An 8,382-nucleotide genomic window follows, 5' to 3' on the forward strand; every position below is an offset into this window, starting at 1 on the left:
ATTACTGGACAGTATAGTGCGTTTTAATTTAAATGTTTTAAAATGCATGTGTGAGATTTGATATGTAAATAAGGATCCATTTGCAAGAATTCACAACGTAAATAACCTGCAGTAAATCATTGTTGGAAGTTTTTTATTTTCCAGTAAAAATGTTTAATATTCAAACGTCTACAATAGTATTTATTTATTAACGTATGAGGTACATTTATTAATGCCCTACACCCTCAGAAATAAAGGTACAAAAGCTGTCACTGAGGCAGTATACTTCGGAAAAGTGTACACATGTACCTAAATAATACATATTGGGAACTTTCTACAGGGTTCTGCCCCAGTGACAGCTTTTGTACCTTTGTTTCTTGGCATGTAGGAGCAGGTTTACTTTTGAAGCATAATTAAAAACCAAGTCTTGCATACTTCACTGTAACACAACAAACACTCATTACGAAATCCACATGGAATATGCATACTAGGAAGGATTCTTGAAGTTCGAACCATTTTTGGTTCTCAGAGAATCTTTGTCAATGGTTCTTAACCCCTTATTGCCTTTTAATAGTCTACAGAACCGTTTTCCACAACACAGCACCTTTATTATTTTAACGGTTACGTAACGTGTTTTTTTTAGAGCCCTGCAAAGGACATTTAAAGGTGCTGTAGAATGTAAAACCGTATTTACCTAGGCTTAGATGAATAAGAGTTCTGTACATGGTAATGACCCTCAAACATGATTGTTTAGACTCAAACATAAGGTCGGTTTAGACAAACACGGAGCTTCTGAACTGAACTGCTCCCAGAAACAGCAAATCTGAGCAGAGCTCAACGTTATTATTAATGACCCTTTAAAGTCGCCATGAAACTGAAGTAGCCATTGCCTTATTTTCCCCGTGGTGATGTATATTCGAATGAAACGGATTTTGAGATGAAATAAGGCAGGGCTGGATTTGAATTTGTCCTTCGAGATCTGATTGGATCGTTTGAAGTTCGGTCGTGTTGCTAATTGCTAATCGCTGCGATCTTCTCCCGGACCCCCCCCACCTGCCATACTTATGACCGGAAGTGAAGAGAGATCATTTTGAGGAGGGGAGGAGATATGCATTTTTTATTAAAGCAACACTATGTAGTTTTTTTACCTTTAAAAAATGTCTCTAAAATTATTTCAGTGATAGAACAACTTTTAACTGGACAAATTGTACTGTTGCTGCAACCTGAGCAGCCTCCTAGCTGCTACAAGCACACTCTGAAAGTGGCAGTGGAGGGTAGGAAACACAGCTCCGCCCCTCCCCCTGCCTGCAGAAGAGTGTCTGGTACCAGGCACTGTTGCGCTTTTCAACCACACGGGGGAGCTGTAAGTCATTTTTACATGGAAACTACATAGTGTTGCTTTAAAGATTATGAGCGCACACACATTTTTTTAAAATAATGAAGCTCACATTTGTTAATAATAACATAATATTAAAAAATATATAGTTTTTTTTATTTCAATTTCATTGCGACTTTAAAAGAGAAGGTAATAATAGACCATTTCATTCTGAGGGCTAATTCTAGGGTTGTAAATGGACATGTAAACCATCTTTAGATAATTTTTGTACTTAATAAATGTATATACCTTCTATGTAGACATCAGAGAACAATTTAACTGATTGAATCAATGTATTTTTTGGCACCTTTAAGCAACTTTTAGGGATGGTTTCCCATCCCTAAAATGCATGTTTGAGCTGGCTTAATTTAAAAACATCTTGCATTGACATCATTTATCAGTGCCATTGTTTAGTCTTAAAATGCACACGAGTATAGTTTTGTAAAGTTTGTTTGTAAAAACCGGTTAAATGTCCTAATGTAACTAATAAGGCCTTGTCCTGTATTAACCCTGTTTGGGAAACTGCCACTAGAGTGTACTTTAGTCTAACTCCACCCACTTGCTGGGATATTTTAAACCCAGCAATGGGTTAAATTAATGCAGACGTTAATATTTGACCCAACAATGTGTTAAAAAAACACTGGTTGGGTTGAAAATAACCAAGCATTTTTGAGAGGGTATTTTATATTTTTGCTAATTTATTTATACACTTAGTTAAGAAGCATTCTGCTTAAATTAGTTTACCATGCTGTGATGCATTCTAATTTTTCCCCGAATCAGAACAGAATATAGAAAAAGTTTGCAGATTCTGGACCTGTTAATAAGACTTCAGTACGCCATTGTCTATGGAGACAGAAACCCTGTCATTGTTATCTTCCTACATGATAACCTTTCTTCATCTAAATGTTTTGTTCTCATCCTACAAATGTAATTGTCTTGATGTCTAGTGGTTGTTTGATATAGGTCTGGCACATCCAATGAACATCCATCTACTGGAATCAGAACATGTATGTAAGAAGACTCCGTTGATTTTGTGTCTATTTGAAAATGATTTGCACAAATTGATTGATTTGACATCTCCTTGCATTGAATAACTTTAAATCCCAAAAAGTCTTCTGTGTGAATTTGTTGGGGTAAGTATTTGTCGTGAATGTCATTTATATTAGATGCTACATTTTATAGATATTTCAATGGAAAATATTTAATTATACAGAAATTACATCAAATTACAATAAATGTGCCTTAAGCTTTTTAATAAACTTTAGGATAAGATAGAAAGGACTCGTACAAGAAGTGCTGAAAATATACTTTATATTTGTAACTTCTAGGAAAAGTGATGGATGTTTTACTACATGATTATCAACCAATTTATTTTAGTAGCTGGAATGGGGAAAGGGCATTTATTGTTCAAAAAGTGTTGAGAATGTTTACCTCATTCTGAGTGTCATTTAACACTCCTAACAGAACTTAAGAGAAACGGAGAAGTGACATTTAACAAAGGTAACTAAGAACCTGGAATCATATGTGTATTTTAGAACCAATTGGAAATGTGTCATGTCTGTTGTGAAATAAAAGGAATTATTCTGATTGACTTTTGTGCTTGTGTTTTGGATGGAGTTTAAAAACAATGAAAAAAAAACATCTGATCTCAGAGCCATCTTATTTATTATCCTTAGTGCAACTTGATCAGATCATGCCTTTCTAATGGATACAAACTAGAATTAGAAAAGCATTGGAATCAAGTCATATTTTATTTCTATAGCACATTTAAAAACAATAAGCTAAAACAACAAAAATCAAGATATTATGTAATGATTGATTAGTTTTGTAACAAATTCACATCTATCTAGATATGCCAAGCTCTAGTCTGTGTTAATATCAGCCTGTTTTGCCTCCATGGCTCATTCTCAGACACCTGAGACTAACAGCTCCAGTTCTGCAAGATGCTTAGCCATGTGCCCCATAATGATGACCACAGCAGAAGCCTAGGTCAACTACAGCCGATGGGAAAATTATGAGATGGACTTCTATGACAACCTTTTCATAATTTAACTACCTGGATGCCTGCCTTTTGCAGCTTAGCTAACAGTACACATCCATTGTCTGCTGCCAGTGGCGCCCCCAAGGGGGGGGCCAAGGGGGGCCGCGGCCCCCCCATAAAAGTGACTGGCCCCCCCAGTGGCCCCCCCAAACAGAATGAGATTTAAAAAAAAAAAATTTTGTTGAGATTTTTATATTTAAATAATAGTAGTAATATGTATTCATTAAAATGTACACTAAAAGCACTATGTAAAAAAAAATATGCATTTGTATAATGTGTTAAATAGAATACGATCTTAACCCCTCCCCTCACCTTTACCCGCAAAGCCGTGAGTATGCGCAGCCGCACTGCCATCCATGTGACGTACACGTGACGTCCTGTTCGCTCCTGTTCAGCCATTGGATGCATTACAGAAGAAACTCACAAACTAGTAAGTAAAACTCAGTTAATTATAGGTTATATAAAGCATATTGTTCCAAGCTTAATCACTGTCAGGGTTTAAATTGGGCTGGGGCACCAGAGACGTCATGCCCATTCAAACTGACCCTCCGTTTTTGAGCCAACTGGATTTTGCATGCAACCTCAAATTCACAGAAGCATCCATTAATCTGTTACTTGTCTTTTAATCTGTTTAATATGCGCAATATAATCAATTCTGTGCTGCATCCTTGTCACTTTTCGGAGATTTTCGCCGTTTTGATCATGTTAAATTTCTTTGTTCTGGCGTCATCAGCGTCTGAGAGCGCTCATGAGCTTTGCTGTTGCCTTTGGCTTTCTGAGGAATTAAAACGTCTAAGAAACACTCACAACATTTCCAAACCCCAGGACGGTAATGTGCAGTTAACCTCCTCTGTGTAGAAAATGTATAGTTTAAAATGTGACCGTCTCGATGTTATATTAGTAGAGATTTCTAGATTCATCTTCTTGGTGCAACGGCAAAGGTCGCCAGAGTTCACGGGCACAGGGGCGCGGAATCACACATGCTCACATACGAGGTAACATTTAATGCAAAAGTCCGTTCCTCTAATAATTTTATCTAAACATATTTTTTTAAATCGTTATTGAACATTAAAACCAATCACGTGGCTAAAGCTTATGTCATTTTCGTTGTTTATATACTTTATGGATTTAAAATTACATTAATTTCATAGGATAATGCAGTTGTTTTGCAAAATGCATTAATGACACAATTAAAGTCATTAAACAAAACGTAAATAAACAAAACATGCCGTTTCAGATGTAAATATGATGCCAATATGTCATTATTCCGATTGAATAGTATTTCATATAAAAGTTAGTCAACACATTTATTTTGGAGGTTTTTGCATGAAAGCATGGGGCGCTCAGATTGTTAGAAATGTAAGTGCCATGGAAAAGACTGAAGAATCTATAATATTTTGTTTGATGTCTGTGTATGCACAAATTTCTGTGAGCTGTGCGCACTGTGCCCCCTTAAAAAAAATGGTGCATGACGCCCCTGCCCGGCACATAGGCTGAAGGTCTCGCTCTACTCTTGCCAGTGTACCTGCTGCGCTTGTGCGTGTGCACTCGCTGCCTGCGGTGCCGCGAAGGGAATAATGTGTTTCCATTCATTATTGGGCATACTCACCAAACGCAAGTTCAACGATTTGCGCGAGTAGATTACATACAAAGTCAATGCAAAGACGCAATCAGACAGACGCGTCCTTGCAAGGGGGGATGCGAATGACGCGAATTGGGCTGCGCAATTGCCGAAAACACGCGCTTTTACCTTCAAACGCGTCTTTGTGTGTGTGTGTGTGAGAGAGAGAGAGAGAGAGAGAGAGAGAGAGAGAGAGAGAGAGAGAGAGAGAGAGAGAGAGAGAGAGAGAGAGAGAGAGAGAGAGAGAGAGGGAGAGAGGTAAGATTGGTGCCCACGTCGAGAAAACTTAAGACTAGAGACGTGTTAAGGACTAAAGTATGTCACTCATTTAATTAGAGTATGTTAACTGGATAACACTGGATATAACTCATTGTATAGTTTAATAAAATAATGTATTTTAAATACACAATTCAAACGGTGATCGGTTGATACTCATCTTTGATAGATTAATACTATTCCACCATCTGATCTTTAAATTATTTGCAATTTTTATTTGTCTCTAGTAAATCATATACTAATAAATAAGAATAACTATAGTCCAAGTAGCATTAAAAGCAAAGGGAAAACTGTTGACCATTAGATTCAGGCATAATAATTTTTTTAATTGTGCCACCCTAAGATTTGTGCTGGCCCCTTTGTGCCCCCCCATGAAAACAATCCTGGGGGCGCCACTGTCTGCTGCAGCAGTGTTATATAAATGTATGAGGTCGACTGACCTTTTAGATGAGATAGGAACAGGCAAGTTTGATTTCAATCTTTTACACCTGACCTTAATCAATATTAAAGATATTAAGGTGATATTTTCACACAATGTTCTTTACATTATGTAGGATGATTTTCTGTAAATAAATCACAAAAAACAAGGTGTGAGACAGGGGTGTGGTAGTGGCTTCTGGGGCTCAGGCCTCGAATCATTTGAAAGTTTTAAAATGAATTCATCCAGTACGCTAGGTGGCGGCAATCAGCTATAAACTCTGGAAGTCCCTACTCCAGTATAAACGAATGAGAAATTGAAATGGGCAAATTAATATGCAGAATCTCCCCACAGTAAATGCATTTTTTTAAATGTTCATTATTACACTGGATGTGAAAGTGTATATTTATAGTTATGTGATGTAAATACTGTTCAATTGTGTCAATTTATATATTATCTGCATGGCTAACAGCTAGTGTTAGCGCTATGATCTAGTCTACCTGCTCTGCTGCACACTGTCATTTAAAGTACATTGAATTGAATGCTTTGAAACAAGGCCATGCTCGTAGCAAATATCCATTTTTTTATAGTTGGATATACGATTTGTTAAAAAGAGACATTTTACATCAGAAATGCATTAATAGACAGTTTTAAAATGTGAATCCCCAATCTCTTACATGTGATAATTGTGCAATGAGGGAGACGTCAGAGAGAGAGAGAGAGTGTGCTTCAAGAAAAAGGGGAGGTGAGAAGGTGTACTGCTAGTCAAGTCAAAATTGTTATAGTGGCAAAATAGTAAACATTTACCAGAGTAAATGTCTGCTACATGAAAATAAATCTATTAAAATGTTCTTTTGTTTTGTTATGTTCAAAAATAAAAGTGGAAAATGTAATAAAATTAGAGGGTACTACAGCCCACATTTACTTTGTTGAGGAACTTTGATCTGAAATTAGAGCGGCCCAGATTATCTTGTGTAATTTAGTTACTGGATTATAGCAAACATATTTTGCCTATTTTTGGAAAAGAGTTATAGGTGTCATTGTCAAAAATGTGTTATGTAACAGTTTCAAAATGATAATACAGACAACACTTAAGTGTGTACGGTGGCCATAAATGGGGAAAAATATCCTCAGGGGACCATGCCTTGGAACCTCTAGATTTGGGCTAAACCCCCATAATGTCTGGCTTCGCCCCTGATCTGAGCACAATCTTAGAGTTAATGTGTTTACAGTAATGCTAACATTCATTTTTTTGTGTGTGTTATTGTCAATTCTGTGTAATAATTCTAAAGTTTTTATATCATTTCCTTTTTGCCCTATTTCTATTTATCAAACTGACTAAATCAGTGGCAGACCTAGAATTTAATAAATGGCTACTTTAGGGTTTCCATAGTCCATGAAATAAAACGATAAGTAATTTTAAAAAAGCATGAATGAATCTCATAATCACTGATTACTTCACAGTACCTAAATATTCCAATATTCCTATAGGCAATAATAGCACAGTTGTAATTGTGGGTGAATTTTAAACTCTTAGATCAAATTACTGTCTGTTAATAAAGCAAATGATCTAATTAGTGCTGGGCAAAGCATACAAAATAAAAATGATTTTTTTTTGCATAATATATGAGTGTGTGCTGTGTGTAATTATTATGTATATATAAATACACACACATTCATGTATGTATTTAACAAACATTTAAATGTTTTTATATATTTATTTCTATTTGATTCTATATCATATATAAATAAATAAAAATTATATATAAATAAAACATTTCTGAAATGAATATATGTATGTGTATGTGGTTAAATATACATAATAATTATTATATATTAATTTCATATATTATGAAAAAAAAACAATTTTATTTTGTATGCGATTAATTGCGATTAAATTTTGCCCAGCACTAGATCTAATATCTAGTGATCTAATATCTGCAGTAACTTATATTTTCAGGAAATCTAAACCTCATGATAAAAAAGTTAAACTATCTTTACTTCAAATAGCAGAGCTCAACATAAACGATTTTTGGCAAAAATAACCTTATTAAGTAAATATGGATTAATCTTTTTTTTTACGAAGTTAAGTCAGTCAGGAACAGTGAGTGAATTTCTCTTCTTCATCTTTTGTAATTTAATAGAGACTTCAGCTGTTTACATTCGTTTAAGACAGTAATAAATTATTTACTAGGACAGTGGTTTTCAAACTGGGGGCCGGGGCCCCCAGGGGGGCTGCGAGATGGTGCCAGGGGGGAACTAGTTTTATGACATTTTATAAAATACATAAATTTATCATGAATTCTGTGTAATTAAACCTAAAAAAATAAGGCTACTAACCAAAAGCACTACTTTTTTGTATAATTTAATTTAGTTTTTTTATTAAAATGTTGATTTTTTGAAAAAAAAAATTGTCAAAAATTTTCTTTGGGGGGCCGCGAAGGAATGCACCGTACACAAGGGGGCCCACACGCTGAAAAAGTTTGGGAACCACTGTACTAGGATTTTCACTCACAAGACCGCTATTTTGACATATGGACATTTGTGCGTTTAAGCCGGATGTTTTCAAGTTCAAGGCTAACGCAATGAATCTAATTATAATCCAGATCACTTCAAAAATATATCATGGTGTTGCGTTTTGTTGTAAATAAAAAAACAGTGCAAACAGAAAA

Source organism: Paramisgurnus dabryanus, chromosome 20 (genome assembly GCF_030506205.2).
Source record: "Paramisgurnus dabryanus chromosome 20, PD_genome_1.1, whole genome shotgun sequence".
Lineage (NCBI taxonomy): Eukaryota > Metazoa > Chordata > Actinopteri > Cypriniformes > Cobitidae > Paramisgurnus > Paramisgurnus dabryanus.